Here is a 21007-nt window from a genome sequence, read left to right on the forward strand (position 1 = left end):
GTAAAATAGGAGATTACCCATATGAATCTTCTCTTTGTGCCAGACTGGGTTCAAATGACTTCTGTTTTTTTTCTGTATTTATTTATCTGTATATGTTATGTTATGTTATGTTATGTTATGTTATGTTATGTATGTATGTATGTATGTATGTATGTATGTATGTATGTATGTATGTATGTATGTATGTATGTATGTATGTATGTATGTATGTATGTATGTATGTATGTATGTATGTATGTATGTATGTATGTATGTATGTATGTATGTATGTATGTATGTATGTATGTATGTATGTATGTATGTATGTATGTATGTATGTATGTATGTATGTATGTATGTATGTATGTATGTATGTATGTATGTATGTATGTATGTATGTATGTATGTATGTATGTATGTATGTGTAACGGATGTGAAACGGCTAGCTTAGTTAGCGGTGTGCGCTAAATAGCGTTTCAATCGGTTACGTCACTTGCTCTGAGACCTTGAAGTAGTAGTTCCCCTTGCTCTGCAAGGCTTTTGTGGAGCGATGGGTAACGATGCTTCGTGGGTGACTGTTGTTGATGTGTGCAGAAGGTCCCTGGTTCGCGACCGGGTATGGGCGAGGGGACGGTTTAAAATTATACTGTTACATTGGTGCCGTGACCCGGATTACTGGTTGCTGCGGAAAAAGGAGGAAGGTCAAAAGGGGGGTGAGTGTAACGGATGTGAAACGGCTAGCTTAGTTAGCGGTGTGCTCTAAATAGCGTTTCAATCGGTTACGTCACTTGCTCTGAGACCTTGAAGTAGTAGTTCCCCTTGCTCTGCAAGGGCCGCGGCTTTTGTGGAGCGATGGGTAACGATGCTTCATGGGTGACTGTTGTTGATGTGTGCAGAAGGTCCCTGGTTCGCTCCCGGGTATGGACGAGGGGATGGTTTAAAATTATACTGTTACATATGTATGTATGTATGTATGTATGTATGTATGTATGTATGTATGTATGTATGTATGTATGTATGTATGTATGTACAGTTGAAGTCGGAAGTTTACGGACACTTAGGTTGGAGTCATTAAAACTTGTTTTTCAAGACACTCCACAAATTTCTTGTTAACAAACTATAGTTTTAGCAAGTCGGTTAGGACATCTACTTTGTGCATGACACAAGTCATTTTTCCAACAATTGTTTACAGACAGATTATTTCACTTATATTTCACTGTATCACAATTCCAGTGAGTCAGACGTTGACTGTGTTTTTAAACAGCTTGGACTGTGCCTTTAAACAGCTTGGAAAATTCCAGAAAACGATGTCATGGTTTTAGAAGCTCCCGATAGGGTAACTGACATCAGTTAAGTCAATTGGAGGTGTACTTGTGGATGTATTTCAAAGCATACCTTCAATCTCTGTTTGATATCATGGGGAAAATCGAAAGAAATCAACCAATACATCAGAAAATAAATTGTCTGGTCTGGTTCATCCTTGGGAGCAATTTTCAAACGCCTGAAGGTACCACGTTCATCTGTACAAACAGTAGTACACAAGTATAAACATCTTGGGACCACGCAGCCGTCATACCACTCAGGAAGGAGGCGCGTTCTGTCTCCTAGAGATGAACGTACTTTGGTGTGAAAAGTGCAAATCAATCCCAGAACAACAGCAAATGACTTTGTGACGATGCTGGAGGAAACAGGTACTTAAGTATCTATATCCACAGTAAAACGAGTCCTATATCGACATAACCTGAAAGGCTGCTCAGCAAGGAAGAAGCCACAGCTCCTAAACCGCCATAAAAAAGCCAGACTACGGTTTGCAGCTGCACATGGGGACAAAGATTGTACTTTTTGGAGAAATGTCCTCTGGTCTGATGAAACAAAAATATAACTTTTTGGCCATAATGACCATTGTTATGTTTGGAGGAAAAAGGGGGATGCTTGCAAGCCGAAGAACACCATCCCAACTGTGAAGCACGGAGGTGGCAGCATCATGTTGTAGGAGTGCTTTGCTGCAGGAGGGACTGGTGCACTTCACAAAATAGATGGCATCATGAGGAAAGAAAATTATGTGGATATATTGAAGCAACATCTCAAGACATCAGTCAGGAAGTTAAAGCTTGGTCGCAAATGGGTCTTCCAAATGGACAATGACCCCAAGCATACTTCCAAAGTTGTGGCAAAATGGCTTAAGGACAACAAAGTCATGGTATTGGAGTGGCCATCACAAAGCCCTGACCTCAATCCAGTAGAAAAAGTGTGTGCGAGCAAGGGGGCCTACAAACCTGACTCAGTTACACCAGCTCTGTCATGAGGAATGTGGGAAGCTTTACTAGGATTAAATGAAAACCTGAGTTTAAATATAGTAGGCTAAGGTGTATGTAAACGTCCGGCTTCAAGTGTAGATAAATATACTGTATTCATGAGAGCTGGATAGTCTCTTCTCATAATACGGTTCATCTGGTACTGAGACATCTCTTTACATTCATTGCCATCCAAAACAAGGCAAATAATGCACATATATACATATACACAATTTTCCGTATGCATAAAATGCATGTCATTACTACAACCTATAGTGATTGCCAACTGTCACCTAAGTGTCAGGGACTTGGCAGTGCAACACCAATTTTTAATTGATCACTAGGGTGCCAGTGAAAAATGTTTAGCTGGTCACGTTTGTTTTTGGTTCACAATTCGTTTTTTAGAGTAAGTTAACTCCAAAATGCAGGTGTTTCAGCCTAGCTCAGTGATTTCTGTGGTGGTGTGGCAGCCAGCAGAAAATATGGAGCATAGGGGTTGGTAATGTTCTCTTGTTGCGCCGTGATTGGCTCAGTTTTCTGTCACTCATGGGGACACTACGTCACTGCAAAATCTACAGGGAGAGCTCAAAAAATAAAACCCCTTGGGTGCTGCTATAGATTTACATTAGGTCAAGGTCATTGGCCACAGATAAAATTACATCAAATCATGTTTAGCTTTGATTGGACTGATCATGTCAACATCATACTTTCAAAATCTTAGCTAGCAGTCATCATCATGAATTAAGTTGACAATCTATTGGCAAATCCTTTTCAATCCTTGTCATATGAAGAGAAAATATAAATAAAACGTCTCGGTGCTCATCGGCCATTGAACATAAACATTACAAAACAAGTTGGAAATCGCAAATTCAACAATGTGTGGTTTGGAAGGAATCAGTAGCTAACTGCAAGCGTTGCAATAACTAGCCTGCTATTCAGTCGAGTGGGTGTGTGGTCCAAGTCTGGGTTTAAGGGTCTCCTTTCCAGGCTTAAAAGGATAAACATTCACATGCAACACCATGGGCCAGAAAGGTTTAAATACATTGGCCTTGCTGTCAATCCAGCATGATTTCTGCCGCATTCAAAACACGTGGAAACTCGGAACTGGAAAATCTCAGACTTCAGTGAGTTCAAGACAACTGGGAACTCTGAAAAAAACTAGCTCCGGCTGGGAAAATACATTTTGAAAGGTCATCCAACTCAGAATTCCAAGTCAGGAACTCAGGCTTATATTGACTACGTCCGTCCTAGCTCGCTCATTGTCTTCATCGAAATTACAGATTGCCTCTTATCTGCTCGTCGTTCCCTCATGCCATAGTTTGTACATCTCAAATGTCAGTAGTAACCACATGTGTTTAAGTAATTCAGTCATATCAGCTATGTTTTTAAAATTGGCAGTAAATGAGGCTGAATGAACTGTTTCGCTGCCAGACAAGGCTTTGCTGATAGCCATGTGTAGTGGTGGTACGGATTCACTCCATGGTGCTGAAATGAAAGCTCTGCTTTTGGGACACCTTCATGTCTGCCCTAACAGTTTGTGGGAACCGTTTGTCACCATTATAGAATAATTCAAGTATTGTTATTTTCTTTTGCCCCACCAAGATTTACATACTAAAATCACCACAGCCTTTGCAAATAACCATCTCACAATAGGGAAGTGGGAGCTAAAGGTTCATGGACTCCAAACCAGTGGTTCCCAAACTCAGTCTGTCTTTAAACTTACTGCTGAAAATTGTAATAGTAGAATGCACTAGGTGCAGTTTCAAAATTGGATAGTGCATCAGCAGTTTTCCTCTTGTCATGTCAGTCATTGCAGACCTTAGAGAGCTATCTCTGCTACAGCACAGCAACCTGTACCGAAGCGCCAAATCTAGGTCCAAGAGGCTTCTAAACAGCTTCTACCCCCAAGCCATAAGACTACTGAACAGCTAATCAAATGGCTACCCAGACTATTATCTATGCGTAGTCACTTTAATAACTCTATGGCAAACATTTAATAGGAACAGACAGGTAACAGGACAGAAACAGCGTCAGCACACGGGTATACAAGGACATATAAACATTAATGCAGAAGCAGGGAACAGAGCAGGGAACCAGACAGATATAGGGATGGTAATGACAGAGGTGATTGAGTCCAGGTGAGTCCGATAATTGCTGATGCTCGTGACAGCGGGAAGGCAGGTGTGCGTAATGATGATGGCAGGAGTGTGCAATGCTGGGGAGCCTGGCACTCGGAAGAGCAGGAGCAAGCATGACATTTCCATGATTCAGACTCTACCATGGTATAAGTTAAAGTACCACAGTAGTACCATGGTACAGTATATTTTCGTAAGGGTTGCTGTTTAGTAGCCAACCCTATCTAGGACATAAAATGAATAGGCTTTAGAATCAAGATACAAAATATCTCCAATGGTAAAACCTATTCTACTTTTAGTAATATAAATGGTTGTTAGTGGTTGGTAGTTGTTTAGCTCGCTACCTAGCTAGTTACATAGCTTGCTAAGTTAGCAAACAGAAAAATTATTTGATTTCCCCCCACTGTAACACAGTACTATATTAGACAGCAATACCAATATAAGCATTGGCCCCTAATTCAAATGTTTAATATATGACTGCATCGGTCGGCAGACCCCATACCAATCCAAATGTAACATGCATTGGTCAGAAAATCAACTCAAACGTTTTGAATTGCTGATTCACTATTATTTGGGCTGGTCCAACTCAAGGTTAAACTATTGGATGCAGTCTTTCACAGTGCCATCCGTTTTGTCACCAAAGCCCCATATACTACCCACCACTGCGACCTGTATGCTCTCGTTGGCTGGCCCTCACTTCATATTTGTTGCCAAACCCACTGGCTCCAGGTAATCTATAAGTCTTTGCTAGGTAAAGCCCCGCCTTATCTCAGCTCACTGGTCACCATAGCAACACCCACGCGTAGCACGCGCTCCAGCAGGTATATTTCACTGGTCATCCCAAAAGCCAACTCCTTCTTTAGCTGCCTTTCCTTCTAGTTCTCTGCTGACTGGAACAAATTGCAAAAATCACTGAAGCTGGAGACTCATATCTCCTTCACTAACTTTAAGCATCAGCTGTCAGAGCAGCTTACATTTCATTGCGCCTGTACATAGCCCATCTGTAAATAGCCCACCCAACTACCTCATCCCAATATTTTTTTATTCTCCTTTGCACCCCAGTACATGGACATTCGTCTTCTGCACATCTATCACTCCAGTGTTTAATTGCTAAATTGTAATTATTTTGCTACTATGGCCTATTTATTGCCTTACCTGCCTAATCTTACTTAATTAGTAGACACTGTACACACCTTTCTATTGTGTTATTTACTGTACGTTTGTTTATTCCATGTGTAACTCTGTGTTGTTTGTGTCGCACTGCTTTGCTTTATCTTGGTCCGGTTGGCAGTTGTAAATGATAACTTGTGCTCAACTGGCCTACCTGGTTAAATAAAGGTGAAAGAAAAAGGTGCCTTAAAAAATTATTCAAATGCTTTTGCACACCCTCCTCCTCATAGAAGGAAGTCAAAATAATGTTTATGACCACAAATAACAATAACTGTTGCGACCCTGTGTTTATTAAAAAAATCGAAATCGACTTTGCCACTTCAGTATCAGAAGTAAAAATACAGCCAGACTGGCCTGCTACTCTGCATTTCAGTCAGTTGTATAACTGAATGCAATGTGTCTTTTACATTTAATGCAACCCCTCTAAATCAGAGAGATGCAAGGAGCTGCCTTAAGCGACACCATCGGCCCCCAGGGAGCAGTTGTTGTTCGGTGTTAACTGCCTTATTCAGTGACAGAACAGCTCATTTTTCCATCTTGCCAGCTCAGGGATTCAAACCAGTGACCTTTAGGTTCCTGGCCCAACACTCTAGTCTAGACCCACAACTGATCCAAATGTGATGAAACATTCAAATAACAGGGCTTTTGTGCCAGTATTCAAATTACAATTTCACTGCAGCCTATAGTAGGATTTTGTACTCACTTTAAAACAATAATGCAATTATTCACAGCATTGTGGTGTTGTAGGCTAGTCTAGGTAGGATAGTTTTATTGTCCCCAAACAAGATCAATAGGGGAGCTTTTTGAGCTGCATATCTCGTCTTCGCTGTTCTTTCATGCACAATGTTGCACCAGGCCTCTACGCTGCCTATCAGCTATTCCTATTTGTTCTTGTGGATTAATATTGGAAATTGATGCAGTTGTGAATGCTTTTATGTGTGATATGATTGCAAGTTAGTCTTTTGCAGATCTGGACAAACGATCGACCTGCCGCTATTGTCAATCTGAATGTTGGACAGTGGAGGCAGTGAATCAATTCTTGCCAAAAACGTCCCAAATGGCCCGCCCGGCAAAGGAAAGGTGCCCTGTGTTTAACATCTATGGGACCCTCCCCCCCACCCCACCCCCGCACAATTATGAACTTGAAAATGTATTCATAAACCAATTGGATAACAAATTGGATGTTCTAAGTCCATAACTATGCTTAAACCACTTTAATAGACCACTTTTGAGGCCTGGAAAAATATAGGAAATGTATATTTCTTAGTGTAGTTACCATTTAATTCAGGTATGCAGGCACCTTGCACTGTTGTTTGGTTAATGGTATTTCTGTAGCACATGAGATGGAGTTTGCAAAACTAATGGCCACTGGATTGATGAAAATAATCATGATATCAATTCTGCCAGGTAGGCATGGGCTATTTTGTAGCTAGTTAAGATTTAATTGAGAAGGTATTTGAGAAAGCAGTTAATCTACCAGAAGACAGTTATTAGCATCGCTATATTTTTCCTGTTCCTTAATTGTTTAAAACCTGGACGTTTTACTTCATATTATGAGGCATGTCTTACCTTGCTTCAAAGTAGGCTATAGCCAAAATCCCACCATATAAACATAGTGGCAAAGACTTCCTTGTATGCGTTCCCCTGTTCTATTGGTTTTCTTTATCCTGTTTTTCATTGTCTAGTAGCCAAAGGCATTATCTTAGTCATGTTAGCAACCCATGATAGCTGGTGCATCTTTAGACCCCCCCCCCCCCACACACACACACACACACTTTCTACATCTCTAAGGGATATTTCCCATCTCCGTCCATCAAACTGTTCGCAAACTGTTCGCATTTTAGAACAGTGTTTTCTGTGCACATTGCTGTGGCTAAAACGTGAATCATGAATAGTCTATCAACATTTTAAGCTAACAATTCTAATCTGTTCCATCAACCTCATTAATTGATAGGGCGAATACCTCCACTACACTACTTTGACACGCATATTAAGAAGGGAGTATACGCAATGCCCACTGAAAAATAAGTGGGTATACGGCATATACCTTCGTATACACTACTGCACCACTTGATACAAGGCAGTATAGACAGTTAGACTGGTAGACTATATTGACCTATTGTATAGTAAAAGTTATCTTGCGAAAAAAGTGTAGTGCATAAGGGAAGTACCAAAACAACCTTGATAATGGGGAAGCGCATGCAAGCAGATGAGGAAATGTGTCGAGGATGATAAAAGTTATATAGTAAAACATGCAAATGTAAACCAGGGAAAAAACGCACTACCCTCCCCTGTGCCCAACAAAAAACTACACAAGACTCCCCAAAGCAAAAAAAAAGTTTGACAACCCTCTCCTATTTTGGACCACCCCATCAAGAAAGAATTGAAACTTTCAGTTGCCACTGGTCCGGTGTGCCACTGACAAATGTATATGGATGTCAAGCAAGGGCATGCTAATTTAAAATATGGTTATTAGCCTGTTTCTGTATGGAATGCAGGTGCATTATGGGACATAGGTCAGGTCATTATTGTTGCGTAGCGGTGAAGAATTGGTGCGGCCAAATCATATGCTGGTGCCATCAACTGAAAAAGTCATGGACAGAGTTAGTCTAGAGCCCTGATTATAGAAGAGAAAATCATGACTGTGCCATAGAGCTTCCATAGTAAGATAGTGTTACTGTATATGTAGGACACGATAAGGAACAGGTGTGGGAAGACTAAATGATTGATTAGGGGAATAGGAACAGCTGGGAGCAGGAACGGAACGATAGAGAGAAGAGAGAGAGGAAGGGAGAGAGAAAAAGGGGAACGAACCTAAAAAGACCAGCAGGGGGAAAAGCAAAATGACAAGCAAAATGACAAGACAATCTAAGACAAAACATGACAGTACCCCCCCCACTCACCGAGCGCCTCCTGGCGCACTCGAGGGAGGAATCCTGGCGGCAACGGAGGAAATCATCAATGAGTGAACGGTCCAGCACGTCCCGAGACGGAACCCAACTCCTCTCCTCAGGACCGTAACCCTCCCAATCCACTAAGTATTGGTGACCCCGTCCCCGAGAACGCATGTCCATGATCCTACGTACCTTGTAAATAGGTGCGCTCTCGACAAGGACGGGAGGGGGGAGGGAAGACGAACGGGGTGCGAAGAAAGGGCTTGACACAGGAGACATGGAAGACAGGATGGACGCGACGAAGATGTCGCGGAAGAAGCAGTCGCACAGCGACAGGATTGACGACCTGGGAGACACGGAACGGACCAATGAACCGCGGAGTCAACTTACGAGAAGCTGTCGTAAGAGGAAGGTTGCGAGTGGAAAGCCACACTCTCTGGCCGCAACAATACCTTGGACTCTTAATCCTGCGTTTATTGGCGGCTCTCACAGTCTGTGCCCTGTAACGGCAAAGTGCAGACCTCACCCTCCTCCAGGTGCGCTCACAACGTTGGACAAACGCTTGAGCGGAGGGAACGCTGGACTCGGCAAGCTGGGAAGAGAACAGAGGAGGCTGGTAACCCAGACTACTCTGAAACGGAGATAACCCGGTAGCAGACGAAGGAAGCGAGTTGTGAGCGTATTCTGCCCAGGGAGCTGTTCTGCCCAAGACGCAGGGTTTCTGAAAGAAAGGCTGCGTAGTATGCGACCAATCGTCTGATTGGCCCTCTCTGCTTGACCGTTAGACTGGGGATGAAACCCGGAAGAGAGACTGACGGACGCACCAATCAAACGACAGAACTCCCTCCAAAACTGTGACGTGAATTGCGGGCCTCTGTCTGAAACGGCGTCTAACGGGAGGCCATGAATTCTGAACACATTCTCGATGATGATTTGTGCCGTCTCCTTAGCGGAAGGAAGTTTAGCGAGGGGAATGAAATGTGCCGCCTTAGAGAACCTATCGACAACCGTAAGAATCACAGTCTTCCCCGCAGACAAAGGCAGACCGGTAATGAAGTCTAGGGCGATGTGAGACCATGGTCGAGAAGGAATGGGGAGCGGTCTGAGACGACCGGCAGGAGGAGAGTTACCCGACTTAGTCTGCGCGCAGTCCGAACAAGCAGCCACGAAACGGCGCGTGTCACGCTCCTGAGTCGGCCACCAAAAGCGCTGGCGAATAGACGCAAGAGTGCCTCGAACACCGGGATGACCAGCTAACTTGGCAGAGTGAGCCCACTGAAGAACAGCCAGACGAGTGGAAACAGGAACGAAAAGGAGGTTACTAGGACAAGCGCGCGGCGACGCAGTGTGCGTGAGTGCTTGCTTAACCTGTCTTTCAATTCCCCTAAAAGGCGCTGTAGAACACGTCGAACGTGCTGAACATGAATCTCGAGTGACGGTGAAAAAATCAGGATATCGTCAAGATAGACAAAAACAAAGATGTTCAGCATGTCTCTCAGAACATCATTAACTAATGCCTGAAAAACAGCTGGCGCATTGGCGAGACCAAACGGCAGAACCCGGTACTCAAAATGCCCTAACGGAGTGTTAAACGCCGTTTTCCACTCGTCCCCCTCTCTGATGCGCACGAGATGGTAAGCGTTACGAAGGTCCAACTTAGTAAAGCACCTGGCTCCCTGCAGAATCTCGAAGGCTGATGACATAAGGGGAAGCGGATAACGATTCTTAACCGTTATGTCATTCAGCCCTCGATAATCCACGCAGGGGCGCAGAGTACCGTCCTTTTCTTAACAAAAAGAACCCCGCCCCGGCCGGAGAGGAAGAAGGCACTATGGTACCGGCGTCAAGAGACACAGATAAATAATCCTCGAGAGCCTTATGTTCGGGAGCCGACAGAGAGTATAGTCTACCCCGAGGAGGAGTGGTCCCCGGAAGGAGATCAATACTACAATCATACGACCGGTGAGGAGGAAGGGAGTTGGCTCGGGACCGACTGAAGACCGTGCGCAGATCATGATATTCCTCCGGCACTCCTGTCAAATCGCCAGGTTCCTCCTGAGAAGTGGGGACAGAAGAAATGGGAGGGATGGCAGACATTAAACACTTCACATGACAAGAAACGTTCCAGGATAGGATAGAATTACTAGACCAATTAATAGAAGGATTATGACATACTAGCCAGGGATGACCCAAAACAACAGGTGTAAAAGGTGAACGAAAAATCAAAAAGAAATAGTCTCACTGTGGTTACCAGATACTGTGAGAGTTAAAGGTAGTGTCTCAAATCTGATACTGGGAAGATGACTACCATCTAAGGCAAACATGGGCGTAGGCTTGTCTAACTGTCTGAAAGGAATGTCATGTTTCCGAGCCCATGCTTCGTCCATGAAACAACCCTCAGCCCCGAGTCAATCAAGGCACTGCATGTAGCACCCGAACCGGTCCAGCGTAGATGGACCGACATAGTAGTACAGGACCTAGATGAAGAGACCTGAGTAGTAGCGCTCACCAGTAGCCCTCCGCTTACTGATGAGCTCTGGCCTTTACTGGACATGAATTGACAAAATGTCCATCAAATCCGCAATAGAGGCACAGGCGGTTGGTGATCCTCCGTTCCCTCTCCTTAGTCGAGATGCGAATACCTCCCAGCTGCATGGGCTCAGTCTCTGAGCCAGAGGATGGAGATGGTTGCGATGCGGAGCAGGGAAACACCGTTGACGCGAGCTCTCTTCCACGAGCTTGGTGACGAAGATCTACCCGTCGTTCTATGCGGATGGCGAGAGCAATCAAAGAGTCCACACTGGAAGGAACCTCCCGAGAGAGAATCTCATCTTTGACCACTGTGTGGAGTCCCTCCAGAAAACGAGCGAGCAGCGCCGGCTCGTTCCAGTCACTAGAGGCAGCAAGAGTACGAAACTCTATAGAGTAATCCGTTATGGATCGATCACCTTGGCATAGGGAAGCCAGGGCCCTAGAAGCCTCCCCACCAAAAACTGAACGGTCAAAAACCCGAATCATCTCCTCTTTAAAGTTCTGGTAATTGTTAGAACAATCAGCCCTTGCCTCCCAGATAGCTGTGCCCCACTCTCGAGCCCGGCCAGTAAGGAGTGAAATGACGTAAGCAACCCGAGCTCTCTCGCTAGAGTATGTGTTGGGTTGGAGAGAGAACACAATATCACACTGGGTGAGAAAGGAGCGGCACTCCGTGGGCTGCCCGGAGTAGCAAGGTAGGTTATTAACCCTAGGTTCCGGAGGCTCGGCAGGCCAGGAAGTAACAGGTGGCACGAGACGAAGACTCTGGAACTGTCCAGAGAGGTCGGAAACCTGAGCGGCCAGGTTCTCCACGGCATGGCGAGCAGCAGACAATTCCTGCTCGTGTCTGCCGAGCATGGCTCCTTGGATCTCGACGGCAGTGTTACGAACGTCTGTAGTCGCTGGGTCCATTCCTTGGTCGGATCCTTCTGTCATGCAGGTGAATGAGGACCCAAAAGCGACTTGGCGAAAACAGAGTCTTTAATCCAGTAAAGTAATTCTACAAACATAAGACATAATTCCACTCGTAATGACGAGAACAGACTGGAGACTCGATCAAGAACTGCAGGTTGCCTCGGGAAGGCACTTGAACCTAGCAGACTCAGACACCTGCTCTCCACGCAGCATCTGAGGGAAACACGACACGAAAGGGCGATACACAGACACAGCACGGTGAACAATAGACAAGGATCCGACAGGACAGGAACGGAAAACAAGGGAAGAAATAGGGACTCTAATCAGGGGAAAAGATAAGGAACAGGTGTGGGAAGACTAAATGATTGATTAGGGGAATAGGAACAGCTGGGAGCAGGAACGGAACGATAGAGAGAAGAGAGAGAGGAAGGGAGAGAGAAAAAGGGGAACGAACCTAAAAAGACCAGCAGGGGGAAAATGAACAGAGGGAAAAGCAAAATGACAAGACAATCTAAGACAAAACATGACAGTATATGGTATGTGGATAATACACCAAGGCCAAGGGAACTTCTCACCATTGACCACTAGCACTCACAATCTAAATCACACTACATGGACAAAGTATATCAATTGTAGATGTTGTTCAATGTTACAGAGAAACACATATCAACTCTGTTTGCTAAAATATTGAACTATAAGCTGTCAGGCATGCAGGGTGATATTAATCTGATCCCATGCATTGGTCATGCAGCCAATAGCTAAGGTCAAACGCAGTAGTATTATTGGTCCATCATTAGGGCAGGAACCCAGCGAAGGCCACTGTCGTAATTAAGACCTGAGACCTGTGCTTAACACCGGCACACTCTGGGTCTCTAGAGTGATAAGTGCTTGATCCTGATCAATAAGACGCACAGCACTGTTGCCACTTGCAAAATCAATATTGTTATATTTGCTGTTACAATAGGCTTGTCTGGTTGCAAATGAGGTCAGAGCCGCAGAGTTACTTTGGAAGTGTAGCCCTTACCCCTAGAGGTCTGCCCCAGTCCACTTTAATGAAGGGGTCAATGATTGTCTGCACTGGTGGCCTCTCCCGCCTCTATAGCATCTCTAGCCTCACTAGCCCCACTATACTGCTTCACTGGTAGCCTTTATCCTTGCTATGATGCTGGGGTTACCCAGAGGAGAGAGGACCTATGGCTTGACTACAGACTACAGACATGCCCCCAGCCTTCCTCTGTGCTGGTCAGACATGTTATTATTCAAGTAAAAAATGATGGTAACTCTTATTGTAGGTGGTCAGTCATATTGCCCTTTCATAATTATCATAATAATATGAATGGCAGTAGTTGGGCTATGCATGCATACCCATAGTAATAATACTTGTTTTCCATGTAATACCAGGCAACTTTGTTCAAATGCCAGCCAGGGTCAAATAAAGTGTTCCCAATAGGAAAGATTATGTAACTATTGTGACCTCAAAGAAATAGAGAACGAAACTAATTGTATCTTCTATTGCCCTTTATACCACTATATACGCTTGCGCTTATTCCAGAAAGCATAGCCGATATACCCTGGCATTATGTAGCTGAGTGATGAGGAGAAATTGATTTTTTTTTTGTTCATTGTGTATTTCTGTTTGTGTAATATTTAGATAAAGCCTGGAATTAAAGAAAAAGGGCTACCTATAATTCAAATATTAAAATATTTTGCTTCTGTGGTAAATGGCATGTGTGTATTGTAACGGCGTTCTTCGTTTGTCGAAAGAGAGTCGGACCGAAATGCAGCGTGGTGGTTACTCATGTCTTTAATAAATGAATCGCGATACATGAACATAACTTATACAAATACAAAACAACAAACGGAACGTGAAACCTAATTACAGCCTATCTGGTGAACACTACACAGAGACAGGAACAATCACCCACGAAATACAAAGTGAAACCCAGGCTACCTAAATACAGTTCCCAATCAGAGACAACGAGAATCACCTGACTCTGATTGAGAACCGCCTCAGGCAGCCAACCTATGCTACACCCCTACTCAGCCGCAATCCCAATACCTACAAAACCCCCAATACGAAACACAACATTAAACCCATGTCACACCCTGGCCTGACCAAATATATAACAAAAACACAAAACTGTCATGTTTTGTCATATATTGTCATGTCTTGTCCTTGTGCTTCCCCTTCTGTTCGTTTCCCCCTGCTGGTCTTATTAGGTTCTTTCCCTCTTTCTATCCCTCTCTCTCCCCCTCCCTCTCTCCCTCTCTCGCTCTCTCTCTCTATCGTTCCGTTCCTGCTCCCAGCTGTTCCTCATTCTCCTAACTACCTCATTTACTCTTTTCACACCTGTCCCCTATTTTGCCCTCTGATTAGAGCCCCTATTTCTCCCTCTGTTTTCCGCTTCTGTCCTTGTCGGATCCTTGTATGATGTTCGCTGTTCTGTGTCCTTGTCTCGCCCTGTCGTGTTTTACCTTCTTCAGATGCTGCGTGTGAGCAGGTGTCTAGGTCTGCTACGGCCGGTGCCTTCCCATTCACCTGCATGCAGTCTATGGTCGAGTCTCCAGTCAGTCCTCTCTACTGACGAGTGGATTTCAGTTTTCCTGTTTTGTTTTCACCTTGATAATATCCAGGATTATCACTTTTGTCAAATACTGGAATAAAGACTCTGTTTTCGTTAAGTCGCTTTTGGGTCCTCATTCACCTGCATAACAGAAGGATCCGACCAAGAATGGACCCAGCGACTACGGATTCTCTCTACTCTACTGTCGAGTTCCAGGGAGCGATGCTCGGCAGACACGAGCAGGAATTGTCTGCTGCTCGTCATGCCGTTGAGACCCTGGCCGCTCAGGTCTCCGACCTCTCAGGACAGTTTCAGAGTCTTCGTCTCGTGCCACCAGCTACTTCCTGGTCTTCCGAGTCTCCGGAACCTAGGGTTAATAACCCACCATGTTACTCTGGGCAGCCCACTGAGTGCCGCTCCTTTCTCACCCAGTGTGATATTGTGTTCTCTCTCCAGCCCAACACATACTCAAGAGAGAGAGCTCGGATTGCCTACGTCATATCACTCCTTACTGGTCGGGCTCGGGAGTGGGGCACAGCTATCTGGGAGGCAAGCGCTGAGTGTACTAACGATTATCTGAACTTTAAAGAGGAGATGATACGGGTTTTTGATCGTTCTGTTTTTGGGAAAGAAGCTTCCTGGTCCCTGTCTTCCCTATGTCAAGGTAATCGATCCATAACGGATTACTCTATAGAGTTTCGCACTCTTGCTGCCTCCAGTAACTGGAACGAGCAGGCGTTGCTCGCTCGTTTTCTGGAGGGACTCCACGCTAAGGTTAAGGATGAGATTCTCTCCCGAGAGGTTCCATCCAGCGTGGATTCTTTGATTGAACTCGCTATTCGCATTGAACGACGGGTAGATCTTCGTCACCGAGCTCATAGAAGAGAGCTCGCGTTAACTGTGTCCCCCCCTCTCCCCGACACTACCATCTTTCCCCACTGACTCAGGTGTTGAGCCCATGCAGCTGGGGGGTATTCGCATCTCGACTAAGGAGAGGGAACGGAGAATCACCAACCGCCTCTGTCTCTATTGCGGTTCCGCTGGTCATTTTGTCATTTCATGTCCAGTTAAAGGCCAGAGCTCATCAGTAAGCGGAGGGCGACTGATAAGCGCTACTAGACTGTCCTCTCCGTCAAGTACCTGTACTACCTTGCCGGTCCATCTACGCTGGACCGGATCGGCAGCTTCCTGCAGTGCATTAATAGACTCTGGGGCGGAGGGCTGTTTTATGGACGAAGCCTGGGCTCGGGAACATGACATTCCTCTCAGACAGTTAGGGGAGCCCACGGTCATGTTCGCCTTGGATGGTAGTCCTCTCCCCAGTATATTATGTGAAACACTACCTTTAACCCTCACAGTATCTGGTAACCATAGTGAGACCATTTCTTTTTTGTTTTTTTGTTCACCTTTTACACCTGTTGTTTTGGGTCATCCCTGGCTAGTGTGTCATAATCCTTCTTTTGATTGGTCTAGTAATTCTATCCTTTCCTGGAACGTTTCTTGTCATGTGAAATGTTTAATGTCTGCTATTCCTCCTGTTTCTTCTGCTCCCTCTTCACAGGAGGAACCTGGTGATTTGACAGGAGTGCCGGAGGAATATCATGATCTGCGCACGGTCTTCAGTCGGTCCAGAGCCAACTCCCCTCCTCCTACCCGGTCGTATGATTGTTGTACTGATCTCCTCAAGAAGCGTTTTGCATCCGCTCCTATCCTTGTTGCACCTGACGTTACTAAACAGTTCATTGTCGAGGTAGACGCGTCGGGGGTGGGCGTGGGAGCCATTCTGTCCCAGCGCTCCGATACTGACGATGGGGTCCACCCTTGCGCGTATTTTTCTCATCGCCTGTCGCCGTCGGAACGTAACTATGATGTGGCTAACCGCGAACTGCTCGCCATCCGTTTAGCCCTAGGCGAATGGCGACAGTGGTTGGAGGGGGCGACCGTTCCTTTTGTCGTTTGGACTGACCAAAAGAACCTTGAGTACATCCGTTCTGCCAAACGACTCAATGCGCGTCATGCTCGTTGGGCGTTGTTTTTCGCTCGTTTCGAGTTCGTTATTTCTTATCGCCCGGGTACTAAGAACACCAAGCCTCATGCTTTATCCCGTCTCTTCAGCTCTTCTGTAGCGTCTACCGATCCCGAGGGGATTCTCCCTGAGGGGCGTGTTGTCGGGTTGAATGTCTGGGGTATTGAGAGACAGGTCAAGCAAGCACTCACTCACACTCCGTCACCGTGCGCTTTACCTGGTAACCTTCTTTTCGTTCCTGTCTCTACTCGCCTGGCTGTTCTTCAGTGGGCTCACTCTGCCAAGTTAGCTGGCCACCCCGGCGTTCGGGGTACGCTTGCTTCTATTCGCCAGCGGTTTTGGTGGCCTACTCAGGAGCGTGACACGCGCCGTTTCGTGGCTGCTTGTTCGGACTGCGCGCAGAATAAGTCCGGTAACTTTTTTTCTGCTTCTGCTCCTGGTCTTGCTGGGTCTCAGTCTGTCCACAGCCACCGCCTCTCTCCTGTTCCTGGTCTTAGCCTTGCTGTGTCTCAGTCTGTCCCTAGTTGTTTCTCTCCTGGCCTGTTTGGTCCTGATTGCTCTAACGCTTACAGTTCTCTACCCGTGTCTCATTTTTTTAAAGAGTAGTAGCCCTAGATTCCCTCTTCATCGTCTCCCGTTACGGTCCTGAGGAGAGGAGTTGGGTTCTTTCTCGGGACGTGCTGGACTGTTTGTTGATCTATGATTTCCTCCATTGCCGCCAGTGTTCCTCCTCGAGTGCGCCAGGAGGCGCTCGGTGAGTGGGGGGGTACTGTCATGTTTTGTCATATATTGTCATGTCTTGTCCTTGTGCTTCCCCTTCTGTTCGTTTCCCCCTGCTGGTCTTATTAGGTTCTTTCCCTCTTTCTATCCCTCTCTCTCCCCCTCCCTCTCTCCCTCTCGCTCTCTCTCTCTATCGTTCCGTTCCTGCTCCCAGCTGTTCCTCATTCTCCTAACTACCTCATTTACTCTTTTCACACCTGTCCCCTATTTTGCCCTCTGATTAGAGCCCCTATTTCTCCCTCTGTTTTCCGCTTCTGTCCTTGTCGGATCCTTGTATGATGTTCGCTGTTCTGTGTCCTTGTCTCGCCCTGTCGTGTTTTACCTTCTTCAGATGCTGCGTGTGAGCAGGTGTCTAGGTCTGCTACGGCCGGTGCCTTCCCGAAGCAACCTGCATGCAGTCTATGGTCGAGTCTCCAGTCAGTCCTCTCTACTGACGAGTGGATTTCAGTTTTCCTGTTTTGTTTTCACCTTGATAATATCCAGGATTATCACTTTTGTCAAATACTGGAATAAAGACTCTGTTTTCGTTAAGTCGCTTTTGGGTCCTCATTCACCTGCATAACAAAAACACTATGACCAAGGCGTGACATGTATATAGATTGTGTTGGCTTGTCTCCCCATATGAATCTTCTCTTTGTGCCAGACTGGGTTCAAATGACTTCTGTTTTTTTTCTGTATTTATTTATCTGTATATGTTATGTTATGTATGTATGTATGTATGTATGTATGTATGTATGTATGTATGTATGTATGTATGTATGTATGTATGTATGTATGTATGTATGTATGTATGTATGTATGTATGTATGTATGTATGTATGTATGTATGTATGTATGTATGTATGTATGTATGTATGTATGTATGTATGTATGTATGTATGTATGTATGTATGTATGTATGTATGTATGTATGTATGTATGTATGTATGTATGTATGTATGTATGTATGTATGTATGTATGTATGTATGTATGTATGTATGTATGTATGTATGTATGTATGTATGTATGTATGTATGTATGTATGTATGTATGTATGTATGTATGTATGTATGTATGTATGTATGTATGTATGTATGTATGTATGTATGTATGTATGTATGTATGTATGTATGTATGTATGTATGTATGTATGTATGTATGTATGTATGTATGTATGTATGTATGTATGTATGTATGTATGTATGTATGTATGTATGTATGTATGTATGTATGTATGTATGTATGTATGTATGTATGTATGTATGTATGTATGTATGTACAGTTGAAGTCGGAAGTTTACGGACACTTAGTTTGGAGTCATTAAAACTTGTTTTTCAACCACTCCACAAATTTCTTGTTAACAAACTATAGTTTTGGCAAGTCGGTTAGGACATCTACTTTGTGCATGACACAAGTCATTTTTCCAACAATTGTTTACAGACCGATTATTTAACTTATAACTCACTGTATCACAATTCCAATGGGCCAGAAGTTTACATACACTAAGTTGACAGTGCTTTTAAACAGTTTGGAAAATTCTAGAAAATTATGTCATGGCTTTAGAAGCATCTGATAGGCAAATTGACATAATTTCAGTAAATTGGATTTGTACCTGTGAATGTATTTCAAGTCCTACCTTCAAACTCAGTGCCTCTTTTGCTTGACATCATGGGAACATCCAAAGAAATCATCCAAAACCTCAGAAAAAAATTGTAGACCTCCACAAGTCTGGTTCATCCTTGGGAGCAATTTCCAAATGCCTGAAGGTACCATGTTCATCTGTACAAACAATAGTATGCAAGTATAAACACTATGGGACCACGCAGCCGTCATACTGCTCAGGAAGGAGATGTGTTCTGGTGTGAAAAGTGCAAATCAATCCCAGAACAACAGCAAAGGACCTTGCAGGAGGGACTGGTGCACTTCACAAACTAGATGGCATCGTGAGGAATGAAAATGATGTGGATATATTGAAGCAACATCTCAAGACATCAGTTAGAGTTAGTTAGTTAGTTAAAGCTTGGTCGCAAATGGGTCTTCCAAGTGGACAATGACCCCAAGCATACTTCCAAAGTTGTGGCAAAATGGCTTAAGGACAACAAAGTCAAGGTTTTGGAGTGGCCATCACAAAGTCCTGACCTCAATCCCTTAGAACAGTGGTTCTTAACCTTGTTGGAGGTACTGAACCCCACCAGTTTCATATGCGCATTCACCGAACCCTTCTTAACTGGAAAAATAAAATATGATTTTTTTCAAATTCAAAACATAGGTATATATTTTACTGGTGCACAAAATGAACCGTGCATCAACATCACTGTGTTCAAAGAACAAAATCATCAAAACATGATTTTCACACAAAAACAAAAACATAATATTTACTGCAAATCAGTGTGACTTCTGCTTTTCAGAGACCAGTAATAAAGTCTGTTCCTTTTCTTTGTTTTAATGTCCAGCATCCTCGACAAAATCTCCAGAGCTTTCTTAGCAATAAAAGGGTACGTTACCATTTGTTGACACCAAAACGTTGAAAGCATTGTTGTTCTGAAGAGTTGCTGTTGAACCTGGCTCTACTGAATGTCAATGATTTCCTCGAGGTATTCATCATTGACATCTGTTGTCTCAACACTAAATGTGAACGGCTGTCTCACCCATGCTGGATATGACTCTCTTGTAGGGAAGTATCCCTCGAGAGACTTTGCAAGCTCATCTAAGTGCGTGGCAATTGCTTGTTTCAGTTCCGCGGGTACAGAAATGTCTCCGATTCCAGATACATCTACGATCTTACTTACACAGTTGTCCAGCAGGGGAAAAGTTTGCGAAGTTATCATTCTCTGTTCGTCGTTTCCATAACGGTAGCTTTTTTTTTGAAAAGCCTTCAGGTTTTCCTCCGCTTCGATCATGTTGACACCACCCCCCCCTGCATCTTTTGATTGAGATGATTGAGAGCTGCGAAGATATCAGCCATGTACGCTAAAATGAGAATGAACTCAGAATTTTTTAAGCAAAATGCATGACAATGTTGGTGCTCTTGCAAAAACAGGGCTAATTCCACACGCATGGCAAAAATTTTCGATTCAGCACCTGTCCCCGGGATAACCATCAAACGTTAGAATAGTACAGAAGTACATCGAATTCAAAGCCCATTTCTTTACACAGCTCACTGAAGATGTGGTGCCTCAGAGCACTAGTTCGCACATAGTTCACGCATTCCACTACAATTTTTAATACTTCTGCCAGTTTTGGAGGCAAGGTTTTTTGTTGCCAACGCGTGCCTGTTTAGAATACAATGCGTAACAATGATGTGTGGTGCATCGGCTTTCACTAGAGCACCAAAACCAGATTTTCTTCCCAGCATGACTGGAGCTCCGTCCGAACAAACTGCAGAAACCATATTCCACGAAAGATTTGTCTTTGAAGAAGTCATCCACAAGTTTCTTCACATCGGCTGCCTTAGTTGTTGTTGTAAGAGGCTTACAAAATAAAAAATATTTCATCACGCCGTCTTTCACATAGAGCACGAATACAGCAAGCTGGCTTAGATTGGAAACGTCTGTGGTCTCGTCGAGTTGAAGGCTGAATTTTGCCGGGCTTGAAATCAGATCTGCAACTACTTGTGTCTTTGTCTTTGCTCATGTCCTCTATTCTATCGCTGATGGTGTCATTTGAAAGAGGAATTTGGGATAACTTAACTTCAGCCTCTTTTCCCAGCATGATATTTGCCATCTTCAACACAGCTGG

Source organism: Oncorhynchus gorbuscha, linkage group LG02 (assembly GCF_021184085.1).
Source record: "Oncorhynchus gorbuscha isolate QuinsamMale2020 ecotype Even-year linkage group LG02, OgorEven_v1.0, whole genome shotgun sequence".
NCBI classification, from domain to species: Eukaryota; Metazoa; Chordata; class Actinopteri; order Salmoniformes; family Salmonidae; genus Oncorhynchus; species Oncorhynchus gorbuscha.